The sequence below is a fragment of the Gorilla gorilla genome, chromosome 1 (assembly GCF_029281585.2).
Source record: "Gorilla gorilla gorilla isolate KB3781 chromosome 1, NHGRI_mGorGor1-v2.1_pri, whole genome shotgun sequence".
Lineage (NCBI taxonomy): Eukaryota > Metazoa > Chordata > Mammalia > Primates > Hominidae > Gorilla > Gorilla gorilla.
The window spans coordinates 176,791,171-176,810,868 of record NC_073224.2 but is presented as its reverse complement, the minus strand read 5'-3'; the positions used below and the strand labels follow the sequence as shown (position 1 = coordinate 176,810,868).

Here is a 19,698-nt window from a genome sequence, read left to right as displayed (position 1 = left end):
TGCAGCTTCTTCACCTCTCTCAGCCTTCATAGAATGGAAAAGAATCAGAGCTTTGCTTTGGATTAGGCTTTGGCTCAAGGGAAGGTTGTGGCTGGTTTGATCTTCTATCCAAACCACTCAATCTTTATGCATATCAACAATAAGTCTGCTTTGGCTGTTTTGCTTTCTTACCATTCTTGTATTCACTGGAATAGCACTTTTAATTTCTTTGAAGAACTTTTCCTTTAAATTCACAACTTGGCTAACTGTTTGGCTCAAAAGACCTAGCTTTTGGCCTATTTTGGCTTTTGACATGCCTTCGTCACTAAGCTTAATCATTTCTAACTTTTGACTTGACTTATCTTGAATGCTTAGAAGCCGTTGTAGGGTTATTAATTGGCCTAATTTCAATATTGTTGTGTGTCAGGAAATAAGGAGACCCAAGGAGACAGACAGATGGGAGAATAGCTAGTTAGTGGAGCAGTCAGAACACACACAATATTTCTTGAATAACTTCACTGTCTTATATGGGTGCTGTTCATGGAGACCAAAATAATTATGATAGTAACATCGAAGACTACTGATCACAGATCACTATAATAGATATAATCATGATGAAAATGTTTGAAATACTGTGAGAATTACCAAAATGTGATATAGAGACATGAAGTGAACACATGCTATTGGAAAAAAAAAATAGGGCTGCCACAAACTAATTTTTTTAAAACGCAGTATCTGTGAAGTGCAATATAATAAAGTATGCCTGTATTAAATAAGTCTGTATGTTTGCTTTTTTTTCTTGTTAATCTGTCTTTTGCTGTAGGGGTCTCCACCATGAACCTAGCAATGGGTAAGGAAAGAAATCTTTTCTCCACTACACAGGCAAACTTTCTTCTCCGTGTTAGTATGCACACAGGCTCTTTTCTCTCATCTCTAGAGCTAGACTAATTTAACTTGAACTTAAAAATGTTGACTCTGTGTCCTACATAACATATAGTCTCAAAAAGCTTACAATATTCATAAAATATGTTTATAAGTCCCAAAGAAAATGTTTTGGCAAGGTGCAGTGGTTCATGCCTGTAATCCCAGGACTTTAGGAGGCCAAGGTGAGAGGATCATTTGAGATCAGGAGTTCAAGACAGCCTGGGTGACATAGCAAGACTCCAAGAAGAAAGAAAGAAAGAAGAAAGAAGAAAGAAAGAAAGAAAGAAAGAAGAAAGAAAGAAAGAAAGAAAGAAAGAAAGAAAGAAAGAAGAAAGAAAGAAAGAGAAAGAAAGAAAGGAAGGAAGGGAGAGAGGAAGGAAGGAAGGAGAAAGAGAGAGAGAAAGAAAGAAAGAAAGAGAAAGAAAGAAAGAAAGAAAGAATTTCCATTACACCTGGAAACACCTGGGCATTGCAGTCAGGTCTGAATTAGTCAGCACAGCTACTTTCTAAGATGATCTTTGTTAAGATACTTTTCCTCATCTATAAAACGAGTATATAATTAATATTCACAAACTTGCCATAAGGATCGAAACCGATAACGTACATGGAGTGCTTGGCACAGCTTGGTATATTTTGGGGGCTTAAGGACTAATCACTATTATCATTAATATTAATACTAGGGCACGGCACGATGGCTCACCCTTGTAATCCCAGTGCTTTTGGGAGGCTGAGGCGGGCGGATCACCTGAGGTCGGGGTTCAAGACCAGCCTCACCAACATGGAGAAACCCCGTCTCTACTAAAAATACAAAATTAGCCAGGCGTGGTGGCGCATGCCTGTAATCCCAGCTACTCGGGAGGCTGAGGCAGGAGAATCTCTTGAACCCGGGGGGCGGGGTTGTGGTGAGCCAAGATCATGCCATTGCGCTCCACCCTGGGCAACAAGAGCGAAACTCTGTCTCAAAACAAAACAAACAAACAAACATATATATATATACATGTATATACTAGATATGGCCTAATATATTTTCTAATGAGACTAGTGCTGGGATAGAAGAGACCTGGGATACTTTCCTTGAAAGCTAGGTCTGAGTCTTCCTTTCCCTGAGAATACAGTACATGGTAGGTGCTCAATTTTTATAGAGTAAGTCAATGAATGAATGAACAACATAATAGAAAGAACACTACAAAGGAATTCAAGAGTCCTAGCTACTTGACTTACTTCAACCACTAATTAAATAACTGAGGACCTGTGGATTTTAGATGCCCACTGTGGTCCCTTTTGTCTTTCACACTGCTTGATTCTGATGTGATTTGAAAAGGTCCAAAATAAACATGAGAAAAGAAAATAAAACTCTTATTCTGTCCCTGAAAATTGTTCCTATGGACAGAATTTTGTCCCCTCGATATCCATATATTGAAGCCCCAACCTCCAATGTGGCTATATTGGGAAATTGGGCTCTGATGGAAATTATTAAGGTTAAATTCATAAGGATATGTCTCTGATCCAATAAAATTAGTTACTTACAATTGCAAAAATATGGAACCAGCCCAAATGCCCATCAATGGAGTGGATATAGAAAATGTGAGATATATCTATATCTATATCTATACACACACACACACAATGGAATATTAGTCATAAAAAGAAACAAAATAATGGCATTTGCAGCAACGTGTATGGAATTGGAGACTATCATTCTAAGTGAAGTAACTCAGGAATAGGAAACCAAACATCATATACTCTTACACATAAGTGGGAGCTAAGCTATGAGGATGCAAAGGCATAAGAATGATACAATGGAGTTTGGGGACTTAGGGGAAAAGGTGGGAGGGCTGAGGGATAAAAGACTGCACACCGGGTACAGTGTACCCCATTAGGTACACATTGGGTACAGTGCCCAGAACCTCTTTAAAAAAAAAAAAAAGAAGAAGGAGAAGAAGAGACACTAGCTCTTATAGCCTCAGCTACGCAGGAGCATGAGGCAGGAAGGATCCCTTGAGCCCGGGAGTTCAAGGCTGCAGTGAGCTATGATCATGCCACTTCATTCCAGCTTGGGAGACAAAGCAAGACCCCATCTCTAAGAAAAAAAAAAGAGAGAGCGAGAGAGAGACCAAAGAGCTTACTCTCTCTCCACCATGCGAGGACACAATAAAGAGGTGGCCAACTGCAAGCCAGGAAACGAGCCCCTAGCCAGACGCCAAATCTGCTGGTACCTTGATCTTGGATTTCCCAGACTCCACAACTGTGAGAAAATAAATTTCTGTTGTTTAAGCTGCCCAGTCTGTGATGTTTTGTTATGGTGGCCCAAGCTAAGACACCTGTTATATACCATATCCATTAGAAATATCCAACTCTATATTTGGAGTTCTCTAAGAATATCATTTTTAATCTCCACATTGCCCCGCATTCGAAACCCCTGTAAGTTTTATATCCAGCTGTTCCTTAAATGAAATTACTGCATCACAACAACAGATAGAAAACTCTAATAAACAGCTCATTGAGTTGAATTTACAAACACTTAGGTACTACACTTCAGAACATTAATCATCATTTTCGTAAAGCTGACATTCTTTACTCTTTTGTTTACTTGACATTTATCGAACAAATTCATGTTTGTTGAAGAAGTTTAAAGAAGTATTCGATGCAAAGTCTCTAAGATACTAAAGTAAATTTAATCATCAATTTTTCCTAACAAACTGAATTCTGTCATAGCTAAAAGAATGGGAAATTCCCGGCCGGTAGCGGTGGTTCACGCCTGTATTCCCAGCACTTTGGGAGGCCGAGGCGGGCGGATCCCGAGGTCAGGAGATCGAGACCATCCTGGCTAACATGATGAAACCCCGTCTCTACTAAAAATACAACAACAACAACAACAACAAAAATAGCCAGGTGTGGTGGCGGGAGCCTGTAGTCCCAGCTACTCGGGAGGCTGAGGCAGGAGAATGATGTGAACCCAGGAGGCGGAGCTTGCAGTGAGCCGAGATCACACCACTGCAGTCCAGCCTGGGCGAAAGAGCGAGACTCCGTCTCAGAAAAAAAAAAAAAAAAAAAGAATGGGAAATTCCTTTCATTTACCTAAGGAAAAATGAGGCTTTTGACAAATTCTAAGACCAGCTAGAGTAGGGCATGGTTTCCTGGTGAAGATGAAATTTCCCAATAAACAGGTCCCACCTGGGAGATATTTATAGCTTCCAAACCTATGCTGCTCCATATGGTAGCTACCAGCCAAATGTGACTATGGAGCACTAGAAATATTGCTAGGAAAAATTGAGATGTTCTGTAAGTGATATATCTCATTAATAATCTTTATATTTATTGTATGTTAAAATAATAACATTTTGGATATATTGGGATAAATACAACATATTATTAAAATTAATTTTACCCTTTTTTAAACTTTTTAATGTGGCTACTAGAAAATTTAACATTATATATGTGGATGGCATTACATTTCTATTGAATAGTACTGTTCTAATTAATTCCTTGTCATATCTGAAAGTCTGTAGTTAGTTGAAGTGAAGTATAAGGCAAGGACTAAATACAACCAACAAATATATTTTATTTGGCCCACACAATTAAAACAATTTGTAATTGATTGGCAGCATTTAAACATTGACAGATTTCACATCAAAATGCAGGCTTTCACCTTCCTTTGAAAAGTCAGATCAAGAAACACTGGACCTGCATTTCTGAATGGCAACAGAAGGAGCAATGGCTGAAACTGATTAGTAGCTGTCCTCTTTGAGCAAGACATGAGCTTTGCAGTTCACCCTGGCCTATTTCCCCTTTTCTGTCAGGTTCTTGTGGAATTTTGATGTTTGGCTCTAGAGAAAGGGGCTTTAAACATGAGTGGAGTGAAGGGGAAGTGCATTTTTCAGCCGTGTACGGATCTCTGATTGAATTCCAGTTCAACCATGCAAATGGCCCTGTGACTTTGGGGTACAGGGTACTCGATTGATTTCCTCATCAGTAAAATGGGAATGATAATAGCTACATTGTAGAAACTACTAACAATTAAATAAGGTAAAATATATTTGGGAGTTGCCTCACAGTAGTTGTTTAATGAATTATTATTTCTCTCCTTTGGCTGACTCAATATTTTTGGGGGAACTGGGGGTGTTGATGCAGTCAGATATAGCAAGATGCTAAGTGGTTTTTACAATGCCCAGTATTAACAAAAGTGTAGATGCTATTTCCCTAGAGTGCAAGGCAAAGATCTTGGGAGAAAGGAGATCTTTCAACATTTTTCTTAGGAGCCACACATAATTAAAACGCTCTTATTAACTGAAGATGATTTTTTATTTCTCAATTAGAAATGAAGACTTTGGATGTTTGACATCTATGCAGGTTTATCAAGTCACACCGAACCCCAGTAAGGGCAGGTTTGGGGTGCCATGGTTCAGCTTTGTTTCACATCCCCAGTAGCACACATAAATTGCACAAGCCAAACTTTTCATACCTATAGATACTATGATTTACTGCGACCAAAAGACAAGGAGAAAAAAACGGAATGAAAAGGATGCAAAAGATTAGAGAGCCAGGCATCTGATAAGGGTTTAATATCTAAAACATATAAGAAACTCAAACAACTCAATAGTAAGAAAACAGATAATCCAATTTTAAAATGGGCCAAGGATCTGAACAGACGTTTCTGTAAAAAAGACATGCAATGGCCAAGAGGTATATTAAAAAATGCTCCACATCACTAATCATCAGAGAAATGCAAAATAAAACCACAATGAGATATCACCACACACCTGTTACAGCAGCAATTATCAAAAAGGCAAAAGACAAGGGTTGGAGAGGATGTGGAAAAGAAGGAATCCTTGCACATTGCTGGTGGAAATAGAAACTAGTACAGCCATTATGAAAAACAATATGGAGGTTGCTCCAAAAATTTAAAAAAGAACTATCATGATTTAGCAATCCCACTACTGGGTATGCATCCAAAGAATATGAAATCAGTATGTCAAAGAGATAACTGCACTCTCATGTTCACTGCGGCATTATTCACAATAGCTAAGAGGTAAAATTGACCTACATACATACATACTATGTATGTATATATACATACTGGATGCTTCTTTGGCCTTGTATGTATATGTATATGTCATATATGTATACGCATATGCATACGTATATGTATATGTATATACATATACATATAGGTAGAATCAACCTAAGCCTCCAGTATGTATATACACATATATACACATATGTGTATATACCCATATATGTACACATATGTGTATATACCCATATATGTATACATATATGGGTACCCATATATATGTACATATATGGGTACCCATATATACCCATATACCCATATGTACCCATATGTAGGTATACATATATGGGTATATACACATATATAGAGAGAGAGAGGGAGAGGAAGAGGAAGAGAGAGAGTGAGAGAGAAGCATATTGGAATGGAATACAATAGTATATACACACACAATGGAATACTATTCACTCTTTAAAAAGAAGAAACTCCTGTCATTTGGAATAAGTGGATGAACCTGGAGGACATTATGGTAAGTGAAATAAACTAGGCATGGAAAGATGAACACTGCATGATCTCATTTATAAGTGGAGTATAAAAAAGTTGAATTCATAAAAATAGAGAGTAAAATGGTGGTTAGAGGGGCTCAGGGCATGAAGGACTGGGGAGATATGGGCAAAGGATACAAAGGATACAAAATTTCAATTAGATGGGAGAAATAAAGAGATCTATTGTGCAACATGGTGACTATAGTTAATAACAATGTATTATATTCTTGAGAATTGCTAAAATAATAGACTTTTGTAATGTTCTCATTACAAAAAGGATAAATGTGAAGTAATGCACATTAATTAGTTCAACAGACATTTCACATATAGTATACATATTTCGAAACAACATGTATACAATAAATATACACAATTTTTGTCAATTTAACAATAAATTTAAAAAATTAAAGAAACGCTAATGAACTATGGACTATAGTTAATTTTTTTAAATGAGAGAGCAAAAATTGATGAAAAAATTTCCTATTTTACAGAAGCTGGGGCACAAACCAGAATGATTTGTTCTGTAGACTTGCCCCTCTTGGCATAAAATTTGTATCTCATTTGAGTACCATCCTGTTCAATAATAGCCGCTGACTGGACTCAAATACCTGCCCTTTACAGTTCTTACGTCATGATTCATATACTCTCCCAGCTCTTTTTGACTGCCCGCAATTACTTGTGACAAATGATTCTTCAGTGTATTGTCTGCTTTACCTTTTCCAAACGTTTCCATGGTTCACAAATAAGTCATCTGGTGTATACTGTACTGTCTCTCCAACAGTAAAGCCAGGCATCGAGGGGTTCCTCCCAAAATTCTATTGTATTCTGCAAGTTGGCTACTCAAAGTAAGAATCCTTGTAGAACACACAAATAAATTTCGTTTGAATAGCTAACTGTAACAAAAACAAACAGATAAAAACTAGAAGAAAATATAAGTTATTAGTTATCTGTCTCAGATTGGGCAGGACCATCCAAAGTAATGGTAAAAATTCCAAATAATAGGTCAAAATATTTGATGACACAAACATGTTGTAATTTAATTTTTACGGCTTAAAAAGGAATCTGGAAAAAATAAATGAATAAACTGGAAAAATATGTTACAAATATGAGAAAGAATAATTATCTTTCATATGTGATGAATGCATAGATATTGGTAATGGAAAAAACTAAAGATCTATTAGAAAAATAAATAGGCCAGGCATGGTGGCTCACGCCTGTAATCCCAGCACTTTGGGAGGCCAAGGTGGGCAGATCACGAGGTCAGGAGTTCGAGACCAGCCTGTCCAATATGGTGAAACCCCGTTTCTACTAAAAAATACAATAATTGGCTGGGCATGGTGGCGTGCACTTGTAGTCACAGCGGCTCAGGAGGCTGAGACCAGAGAATCACTTGAACCCAGGAGGCGGAGGTTGCAGTGAGCCGAGATTGCATCACTACACTCCAGCCTGGGCGACAGAGTGAGACTCCATCTCAAAAAAAAAAAAAAAAAAAGAAAAAAAAAAGAAAAATGAATAAAGAAAATGAACAATTAATAGAATCAAGGGTAAGAAATAGCTAATAAAGTACTAGAAGTACTCTCAACCTTGCCAGTAACCAAATAATTTTGAATTAAGAAATCTTTTTTTTTTTCACCCATCAGATAGATCAAGTTTTGTCTAAATGTTAATACTCACTTTGGGACAGGATATGGTAAAATGAGCAAACTCATTCACGGCTACATTAGTACCTTTCTAGAAAGCAAAGCCTTTAAAAATTTCCAACATCTTTCAACTTTCCTGTAAAACTGAAATTTTTCAAAATAAAAAATTGAAATATAAAAAGAGGACAGAATCCTCATAGCAAAACCAATACATATTTTCTTTCTTTTTTTTTTTTTTTTTGAGACGGAGTCTTACTCTGTCACCAGGCTGGAGTGCAGTGGCCTGATCTCAGCTCACTGTAACCTCCACCTCCCGAGTTCAAGCGATTCTCCTGCCTCAGCCTCCCAAGTAGCTGGGAATACATACAGGTGTGCCACCACACCCAGCTAATTTTTGTATTTTTAGTAGAGATGGGGTTTCACCATGTTGGCCAGGATGGTCTCGATCTCTTGACCTCGTGATCTGCCTGCTTCGGCCTCTTAAGAAGAACGCCCGGCCCATATTTTCTTAAGAAAATACTTCGAACGTATTGTATGGGAGAAAAGATATCTTACACCTCGCTGGTTATGGCTGAGTCACCCGTAACAAATGACAGATTAACAACAGAACAGCATACATATATAAGTTTTACATGATGCAGAAGCCTTCAAAAATGAAGACCCAAAGAAACAAGGAAACCTGTGCCATTTTGTGCTAAGTTTGATGAAGAAGTGTATAGCTGTGGTATGATTGCACAAAGCGGGTATGACCTAATGGTGATAAACTAGGGGGAACTTAGAAAGGCCTATCTACTCAGATTCTTCTCTGTGTCCTTGTGTCTTCAGAGATAAAGATGCCCCTCTCCTCCAGGTATAGGCAGGGTACTTCTCCAATGAGAGTTTTACAACCTGCTTCAGAGGAGAAGGACGGCATAAGGTCAGAGTGACCTTCCTGTTTCTGATGTTTCCTTAAATGCCAGGATGCCTTATTTGGGGGCAGCATGCTTTGAATCCCATCTTATATGTCATATATATGTAATTTTAAAAATTATAAATCTAACCATTCTTTTAAAGGGATCTAATTTTTTCTCTAAAGTGGTAATTCTCAAAGTGTGGTCTTTGGACCGTTTGCAAAAGCATCACCTGGAAATATGTTAGAAATGCAAATTCTCGCACTCACCCAGCTTTACTGATCCAGAAATTCTGGGGGTGTGGCCCAGCAATACGTGTTTTCACAAGCCCTCCAGGTGATTCTGATGCACACTGAGGTCTGAGAACCACTGCTGTAAAGTTACAAAAAAATACAATGGATAGGATAATGTATTAAATAATTCTATGAGAACACAACCAAACAAAACTAGAGTGTGGGAAATTCTATGCAATCAATTCTCCATTTTCTTCAACAAATAAATGACTTGAGAGAGAAAAAAAGAAAAGGAAAGTACTAAAGGTTAAAGGAAGCTTAAGAGATATAACAACCAAATAAATGTGTGGGTCTTATTTAATCCTGTTTCAATTTTTTTTAAAAGATGTTTTGAGACAATTAGGAAAAATTAGACATGATTTTAAAGAATTATTATTTGTTTTACTGTGTGTGAACATTATAATATGATTATGACTTTTAAACAGTCCTTTTAAAGTCCTTACCAGTTTGAGATTTTAAGACTAGTTTTCTTAAACTGATTTTTTAAATTTTAAAACTAGTATTAAAAATAAATGAAGTAAATGTAGCAAAATATTAAAAACTATAAAACTTAGGTTATTAAAAATTGGAAGTTGAGTTCTTTCTACTTTTCTGTTCTTTTAAAAATTTTCATAGTAAAAAATAGAAGCAAACAAAAACTTCAGATTGTTTAGCCAATAATTTCAATTTTAGAAATTTACCTTAAGAAAATATTCAGTCTCAGAAAATATTTTATTTTATTTTATTTTATTTTATTTTATTTTATATATTTTAAAGCCTGTAGCACCTGAAATTCCCAGATGTTCTCCCATTCAAGTACTAACCAGGCTTAACTCTGACTCGTCTCCAAGATTAGATGAGATCAAGAGAAAAGATTTACTTATAAAGACCTTTATGGGCCTGACGCGGTGGCTCATGCCTGTAATCCCAGCACTTTGGGAGGCTGAGGAGGGCAGATCACTTGAGGTCAGGTGTTCAAGACCAGCCTGGCCAACATGGTGAAACCCCGTCTCTACTAAAAATACAAAAATTAGCTGGGCGTGTTGCGCTCCTGTAATCCCAGCTACTCGGGAGGCTGAAGCAGGAGAATCGCTTGAACCCAGGAGGTGGAGGTTGCAGTGAGCCGAGATTGCGCCACCGCACTCCAGCCTGGGCAATAGAGTGAGATTCAGTCTCGAAAGAAAAAGAAAGAAAGAAAGAAAGAAAGAAAGAAAGAAAGAAAGAAAGAAAGAAAGAAAGAAAGAAAGAAAGAAAGAAAGAGAGAAAGGAAAGAGAGAAAGAGAGAAAGGAAAGAGAGAAAGAAAGAGAAAGAAAGAAAGAAAGAGAAAGAAAGAAAGAACTAAGACCTTTATGACAGCATTATTTATACTAGCAAATAATTGTTAGAACGAACCCAAACATCCAAAAACAGTAGAAAGGTATAATAAATTATGAGACTTTCATGTAATATAAATATAATACAGTATCTTTAGTAACATACTAAAGATGTTATTATTTTTTTAAAAAGTGAGATACAACAAAACACATACAGTATGATTCTTGTTTTGTTAAAGTAAAAAACATATCCAAGAAAAAAAGACGAGATGGATTTTCAGGGGCCAATTTAAAAAAAAAATTTTTTTTTTTTAAAGACTAGAAGGAACTATATCAAAATGTTAAGTGGAGTTGTCTCTAAACATTGGAGTTATAGATCATGTATATCTTCTTCTCTGAAACTTTCCACATTTTCCAGATGAACTATAATGTGTATGCACTCTTCAGTAATATAAAAACATTTTTAATAAAAGCAAAAGAGCTGGGTGCAGTGACTCATTTCTGTAATCCCAGCACTTTGGAAGACTGAGGTGGGAGGATTGCTTGAGCCTAGGAGCTCAAGACAAGCCTGAGCAGCATAGTGATACCCCTCATCGCTACAAAAAACTTTAAAAAATCAGGGCCGGGCGTGGTGGCTCATGCATTTAATCCCAGCACTTTGGGAGGCCGAGGCGGGTGGATCATGAGGTCAGGAGTTCCAAGACTAGCCTTACCAACATGGTGAAACCCTGCCTCTACTAGAAATACCAAAAAAAAAAAAAGAAATAAAATTAGCCCGTTTCTTTATAAAGAAGAACTTTTTAACATTAGATCTGTTCAAAGTTGGGTTTGCCTCAGGAGGCAAAGATGCTTCCTTCTCTAGAAATATTCAAACACAATGAACTACCAGAGGGCAAGGATGCTCCAAAGGGAGTACAAGTGTCAGATGGTGAGTGAGGTAGATGACCTGTTATAGTCCCTTACATCATTTAATATTCAACAAATATTATTGAGTAATGAACAAGACCAAAATCCCTGCTCTTCTGAATTCACAATCTTGTCAGCACCTGAATAGCTACTACAAACCTACTAGATTGCCAAATAGTTGATGCTAATTAAAAAACTAGGAACCCCCCTTCTTTAGAAGTGAGCAATTTATAAAGTCATTCATGTGTTCCTCTACTTCTTAGGAGACTTTCTTATTCATATTTAATCTCCATTATCTGGTATAAAGATCTTTACTAATTGTTGACAAATACATTCTCTTGAATACACTCCATGTTCTCTGGTATTTCTTCAGCCCCTAACCTGGCATTTAGTAGTTAATTATGTTGTTAATGGAAAAGTGAGTAAGGCATAACCACAAACAACAATCACAAACTGAAAACGTATTTACAATTAATTTGGTTCTTTTTTTTTTTACATTAAACATGATCCTGAGGCAATGGCATTGATTTCAAGTTGAATATTGCCTGTATTGAAATTGCCGAAAGGAATATCAACCTTTATTTGCTCATATATTCCTTTTTTTAAGGTTAATCGTGTGTTCTTAATAGGAGTCTCTCCATTGGTTAAACTGGAGATCTTTTAAGTAATAATATCTACAAACAATAGCATAGAGTTAACCAATTGAATATTAATATTCAAAGAGTAAACAGACCACATACCCATGGGGAAAAAAAATTAATGTTCACCATGGATGTATTTGCTAGAATGAGGGGACTTTTTAAAGAAAGTTTATCCTTTCTCACGTAACAGTCCAGTGAAGGGATTCAGGTCAGGGGTAGCTCTGCTCTACATGGTCATTCAACTACTCAGCGGATAACAGCTTTGCCATCTTCAACACACAGCTTCCAAGGTTACCCTGGGCATCACTATTCCAGTCAGTCAGAAAGAGGAAAGGGTATGAGGATCATAACTAGAAGGTTTTAAGGGCCAGACTTGAAAGTGTTACAGAGCACCTCCCCTCACATTCCACATCACAAAACCACGTCTAACTTCAAGAGAAGCCAGAAAACATAGTCAAGCTCTGGATCCAGGAAGAGAAGACTGTATTTTATAGACTATAGGTTATCTCTGACATAATAGAATTGTAAATGAAACCTTAATTCTCTAAAGTATTCTTCTCCCTAGAATATTTGCCAGTGGTTAGCCTCCAGTTAAATGTGCATGCTAGAGAAGACCCTTACAGAACATGGCCTCACAGTTCACAATTTATGAAGGGATTGTGTTGCGCAAGTTCACTTGTGAGTTTACTAAAATATATTTTCTGATAGAAGAATAATAATAGACCAACTCACTTCATAAGATAAATTATTTATACTAAGTAATTTATCTTATGTAGACAAACACTATGAAACCTGCTGAGTTTTGGACACAGTATAGAAGAATGAAATTTCCTCCCCTACTCATGGGGAAACAAAAAGGTTGACCTTAAAAAGCAAGTATTTTAATTCAACACCTTATTACTTTGTTACTCTGCTTTCCTGAGGTGCCTATCCCCTTCATACTATGCCAAACCGTCTCATGCAAGCTTATCCTAGTTTCCATTTCCCAATCATTACTCTCATCAATGTTGCCATCCTTTTTGTTAGTTTTTTTTTTAAGGCTAGTCAAGTGAAGCAGTGGGAGTGGAGAAAAAAATGCTGCCATTCTTATCTGAATGCTAAAGTAGAGGATTTGTATTTTTAAAAGTACTTTCACAGATAAGCTTATAATAGTTAACATTTATTGAATATTTATCCTATACCAAAACTATGTTCTCCAAACTTCATTTTGCTCATTTACAAAATGGAGATAATAATGTTAACACTGATCTCATGAAGTTATTGTAAGGATGAAATGAGATAATGCCTGTAAAGTGCCTTGCACCTTGCCTGACATTAATAAATTTACAAAATAAATGTTAGCTATTATTTTCCTAATTAGTTTATTATTACTCAGTGAGAGGGTGAAAGTGTGAAGAGCTCATTATCATTCAGCTCTGCTCCCTTCTCCCCCAGCAATCTCCTATCCTTCCAACTTACAAAGGAAATGACAGTCACACTTTTTTCAATGTTGACATTGGTTCTCGATGCTAATGTACCTGAAGTGCTTGCTAAAAATGTAAATTCCCAGGCCTCACAGCCAGAATTCCCCATTCAGTCAGAGGTAAGCACTGCTGCCACATTGAACAACACCAGGGGGCATCATTCACATGGTATTGCATATAAATGGTGCTTCCTGAAGTTTTGCAAATTTGTAGTTCTGAAGTTGAAGGCCAGGAAATTATATTTTTAACAAACACACTGGTGATACAGACAATTCTCCTTGGGTTGAGACTTTGAGAAAGACTGTTCTAGAGTGACTGTTTAAAGTTCAGGGACCTGAGAAAGAACTTGTTCCACTGGTTAGTTCAGTGTCTAAAAGTAGCTGTAACCAAATATCAACAAAATAACGTTTTAAAAGCCTGATCACAGCTTTGTTATTCAGAACTCTTATCAGTAGCCTAATTCACTGGAACTAGACTTTTATCTGTAATCTCCTTCCAAAGGCTTCACACGGCTCTCCAGACATTATCTCATTAATCCTCAGGACAGATCTACGAGACAGGTGGCAGACAATGGACTTTTCATTACAGGTAGCTTGAGGCATGAGTAGGGTTCCTGGTCCCAGAAGACCGCATCAGTACCTGGATGGGTCTTTTGCAATCTCCCCAGTCTTCATCTATGAAACACTCGGCTTCTACTTTTTGCTGGGGAAATCTTCACCAGTTCCTACATAAGAAAGATTGTTAAGAAGGTAAATTTCATACATCTGTTGATTCCATTAATTCACACATATTTAATAGCTACTACTCAACAGACCTAATACTTTCTGGACATAGATGGATGTTGAATCATAAATGCACAAGTAAGCAACTATATACTGAGCAAATCTCTGTGGGACCCTAATGGATAAAGAAAACACATTAATTGAGCATTAATTAATGAAGAAACCCACTACTGTCACAAGAAGAGGGTCTTGGCTTGTTCTACAAGACCCCAAGAAGTATATATTTGAGACCAATTGTCAGAAGCTTCAGAGAGACAGATTTTGGTTGGAAATAAAGAAGATCTTAAGAACAGAGTGAGCCAAGTGTTGCCTCTGGAGGAAGAGAATTTTCCTTCTTAGGAGATGTGTAAACATAGGCTAATTGCCACTTCAAAGAGACATTATAGATATTATTCCCTTATGCCAAGAATGTTCTCTTGTTCTTTGCTAAACATCCCATTTCTGCTTTGACCTCACATTTCAACCTAAATATCACTTCCTCAGAGACATCCTTTCAGATGCTCCACACTAAGAACCCCCCATTACATATTGCCTTAGCTCCTGTATACTCTTTCATAGTGCTTATACCTTTAATTAAATAATTAACTATGAAATTAATAATGGAATGTAAGTTTTTACGGGGCAGAGACCATGTGAGTTTTTTTTTTTTTTTTATCCCACCTGGTGCCTACCAGCGTCTGGCATGTGTTAGATGCTCAATAAATATTTGTTGAGTGAGTGAATGAATGTTGATGGATGATTGGACCAGATGTGGATTCTCAGAACAACTCCAGCTGAAGATATAAACTTCACCTGCTAAACTGACTTGAAAATTTTAGAGCTAATCCGTATTCTTGGGGCCTTTCATCCACCTGTTAAAGCATCCACTTCGTTGCAGACTCATTCTCACTTTACCTATTCCTTTGTTACCAAGCAGCTCAGTGTCAAAACTTCAACCATCCTGGTCCATCCTTATGCTGGAAACTGCACAGTAAGGACTAGCATTCATTTCCAACACCCTTGGCTTCTCTGCACCAATTCATTTCATGTTCATCCATGGGCTTTGGCCTGCCTATCTCCCTTGTCCATCTGTTTGGACAGCAGTGTGTCTGCTTGTGGGTGGTTAGATCCTTGGCAAGGGATAGAGACTCCAAACAATGCAAGAGGTTTACATGGGCAAGCTCCACTGCATAGTCAGAGACATCTGTCCTATGGGGAGGGTCTTCTATCTGAAAGCCCGGGTGACACCTGCCCCCTTTATACTTGCTTATACCTACAGACATGTAGATGCCCAAACCAGAAGGAAATCAAAACTCAAAAGGAAAATAAAAAATAAACACAAAACATTCATTTGACAAACATGACTGACAGCCTGTTCTGGGCTGGGTAGTGTGGGTAGATGCTAGGGGTATATGACTTACCAACCAAGAAAGAGCAATGTGTTAAGTGTGGCACAGAGGCAGTTATGAGAGCACAGAGAAGGGATGAGGATGCTTGATGTACCTAAATAGTCACTGGAAAAACTTAATACATATAAACAGGAAACTGAGTTTTCTGCATGTTGTATTCTATTAGGCAGCAGGGAGAAAAATGAACTATGACAGAGAGAAAACAGCTGAACCCAGAACCCAAGATGTAGCCATGCCAATCAGTGGCAAGCAGGCAAATGGGCAGGACTTAGTGAGAGCTATCCAAGGAGATGCAGCCTCTTTCATTTAAGATAAAAATAAACATTTTCATTCTAGTTATTTGGGATAAAAGAAATGTGGCAATGAGGGTATGAGGAGAGGTGAAGTGCTCTGAGTAGGCATGGCTGCTTCCAAGAATAATGTCAATACCTACACACATTCCCAGATGAGTGCACACACACAACTCCTACATGGCAAAGCAGCACTGTCTGCCATGGGCAATGTTCATAGAATTCTAAGATGGGAATGAGCCAATTAGTATGGCATGTATAATTTTGGCCAAAAAAAAAAAAAATTGTTATTTCAATGGGGTTTTTGAATGAGCCAGGGGCCTTCAGAATGTGAAATCCTGTGTATAAAATCACACAGCCCTTCTAGAATGACCAAGACAGCAGGGCCCTATAAACTCCACAGCGAATTAAACCATAAGGTGGTAAATGAAACTGGGAATGAATAAAGTGTAAAGTAAAAATCATAAAGGAGCAAGAAAAGGGAGAACATTACGATGAAGACTAGAAAAACAGAAGCTGAAATAAAGAGAAAATAATGCCCCGACTTTCATATGCTTTTATTCATCAAAGGGAGACAAGCAACAATTACAATAAATAAGTAAATTAACAAACGAATTGTATAATTTTCAGAAGGTGGTCAAATTGGAGTATGGGGAGGCAATCTTAGGCAGATGGCCAGGGAGTCCCTATCTGTGGAGGCGACGTTTGAGCTGAGATCTGAATGTTGAGAGAGTCATGCAAGTACGTAGGGAAAGAGCAGAACAGGCAGAAAGAAGCTAAAGTGCAAAGGCCCTGAGGCAGGAAAATACTTGGTCTGTTCAGAGAACAGCAAGGCCAATGTAGCTGGAGCACAGTGAACAAGGACGATGTGGCAAAAGGCAAAGCTGAAGCGAGGTAGGCAGGGGCCAGGCCACAGAGGGCTGGGCAGGCCATAGAGAGAAGCTTGGATTTTATTACCAGTAAAATGGAAAGCCATTGGAGGATTTTAAGTAAGGGAGTAAAATGATAGGATGTGCATTTTTGAGAGATTATGCTGTCTGTGAAGTGAAAAATAAACTGTAGGAAGGCAAGAGTGGAATCAAAGAGACCTATTAGAAACGTATTGGAATAGTCCAGGCAAAGGCTGGTGGATGGTGGTGAGAGATGGTCAGATTTAGAATACATTATGTATGAAGAAATATATTTTGTATTCTTAACCACCATGCCACATTTTTTACTTATTACATATTATTTTATACTCTCTATCATGCTTTTTGGCCTGATCTCCTTAGATTGTGATAATCATAACATTTATAAAATTCTATGTATTATGATTAATTCATTTAGTTAGCATTTATGTATACCTATTATACCCCAAGTGCTACAGTAGTTCTTAGGCAGACAAAAATTACCAAGCACTTTTTCACAAAATGCATCATTTAATGCAAAAATCTTATAAGGTAGCTAATGAGGATAATAGTCATGCTTTTTTTTTTTTTTTTTTTTTTTTTAAGACAGAGTCTTGCTCTGACACCCAGGCTGGAGTGCAGTGGCACAATCTTGGCTCACTGCAACCTCCGCCTCCTGGGTTCAAGTGATTCTTCTGCCTCAGCCTCCCCAGTAGCTGGGACTACAGGCATGTGCCACCACACCCGGCTATGTTTTGTATTTTTAGTTGAGATGGGGTTTCACCATGTTAGCCAGGCTGGTCTCCAACTCCTGACCTCAGGCAATCCGCCCACCTCAGCCTCCCAAAGTGCTGGGATTACGGGCATGAGCCACCGCACCCAGCCTATTAATGTTTTTTACAGATAAGCAAAGTGAGGCTCAGAGAGGTTAAACAATTTGCCCAAAGCTGTAAGGGTAGTCAGAAGACAAAGCCAGAGCAGAGCCAAGGTTCCCTGACCCCTAAATCAATGTCTTTCTACCATACTACCACGTATCCTATGTCTTCCCTGCTTCAAGCCCACAGCATTGTACCATAGATAACAAGTGCTTATGCAAAGTAGATGATCAATAACTGTGAAGATGAGGATGACGACGCTATCTTTCTGCCTTCGATGCATTGATTTGTCTATTTGTGTAGCTAATGTATTTCTCACCATGCCAAAATTTACCTTAGACTTATCCTATGTAGATTTTACCAAGAAATTAAAAGTTAGAAAAGACTAGGGCTCAATTTTTTGCATTTGGAGAGGTTAGTCAAGATTTAATTAAAAGCTATCTTACTGAGTACCTACCATGTGCCATAAATATTTACTGGAAGAATTAATAATCTTATGTAGAATTATATAAAATAATAATCTTGTACAGAATAATCCTGATAATAATCCTATTTAGAATTATATAAAAGTAAGCTGCTGGCCGGGCACGGTGGCTCACGCCTGTAATCCCAGCACTTTGGGAGGCTGAGGCGGATTGATCACTAGGTCAGGAGATCAAGACCATCCTGGCCAACATGGTGAAACCCTGTCTCTACTAGAATACAAAAAATTAGCTGGGCGTGGTGGTGCACACCTGTAGTCTCAGCTACTCTGGAGGCTGAGGCAGGGGAATTGCCTGAACCTGGGAGGCAGAGGTTGCAGTGAGCCAAGATCATGCCATTGCACTCCAGCCTGGGGACAGAGCAAGACTCTGTCTCAAAAAAAAAAAAAAAAAAAAAAAAAAAAAGGAAGTTGCTATTATCACAATCCAATTGGAGAAAAAAAGGTCTTATTTTATAAGACCATAAAATAATATGTAATAAGTGCAGCACTCTGGCATAGTGGTTAAGAGCACAATATGCATTCACCTTTTTAAGGTTCTGGGGATAGAAGTGAAGAAGACAAAATGATTCCTGCTGTCATGAAGCTTCTACTCTGGCCTTCTCTCATAACGGCTACTCTTACCTTAAAAGCCTTGGACACTTCCTAAGGCTCTACATAATTAATAATAACTGCTATCACTTACAGTATGCTTACTAAGATTAGTGTGTTTGATCCTCTCAACAACCCTATGAAGAAGGTAGCATTACTGTCAACCTTATTTTCCAGCTAAGAAAACTAAGGCACAGAGAAGATCACACCGCTAGTAAGTAGTAGAACTGGCTTTGTACCCAGGAAGTCTGTCTACAAAGCTCACATGCTTAGCCAATATGTGGGAGGATATCCAGGTCTTGTGGGACATGAAGCTTATACAATTCTAGGAGCTCTCTTTGAGAAAAAAGAATACACCACTACAAACACAAAATTAGGTACATGGCTTTGGAAGGGGCCCATGAAAGATTTACATTTTATAAGATTCACAGTAAATCTGCCTTTAGCCTCACGGTAAACCCATCTGTGCCTCCATGCAATACCCTAAGCATGAGCTCTGTTATAATAAAGACTGCCCTAACCCAAATACCTAGAAGGTGGTTGAGTGAAGACAACACGGAAATAAGCGTTATCATTTTCCAAATGTGAAACTGTAGATTGGACTTTCTGGTGCTCCACACCAAGTCAGTGAGCATTTACAAAGCACCAGCTATATGCTGAGCATTATGCTAATATGCTAAACTGCAGAAAATACAAAAGCCTATAATCCCAGCACCTTGGCAGGCCGAGGCCGGTGGATCACCTGATGTCAGGAGCTCGAGACCAGACTGACTAATATGGTGAAACATCATCTCTACTAAAAATAGAAAAAAAAAAAAT

At 37.9% G+C, this 19,698-nt stretch overlaps 1 long non-coding RNA gene across 2 annotated transcripts in view; it reads right to left on the bottom strand.

Moving 5' to 3' along the window:
• The window catches only part of LOC129527185 (uncharacterized), a 169,483-nt gene that overhangs the window by 33,096 nt on the left and 116,689 nt on the right, over nt 1-19,698 (bottom strand). For both annotated transcript variants that reach the window (XR_008672177.2, XR_008672186.2), the window contains exons 2-4: nt 14,225-14,309; nt 9,259-9,361; nt 7,174-7,313 (exon numbers count right to left, since the gene is read on the bottom strand). This is a non-coding gene — a long non-coding RNA (uncharacterized lncRNA). The remainder of the gene's footprint in view (nt 1-7,173; nt 7,314-9,258; nt 9,362-14,224; nt 14,310-19,698) is intronic.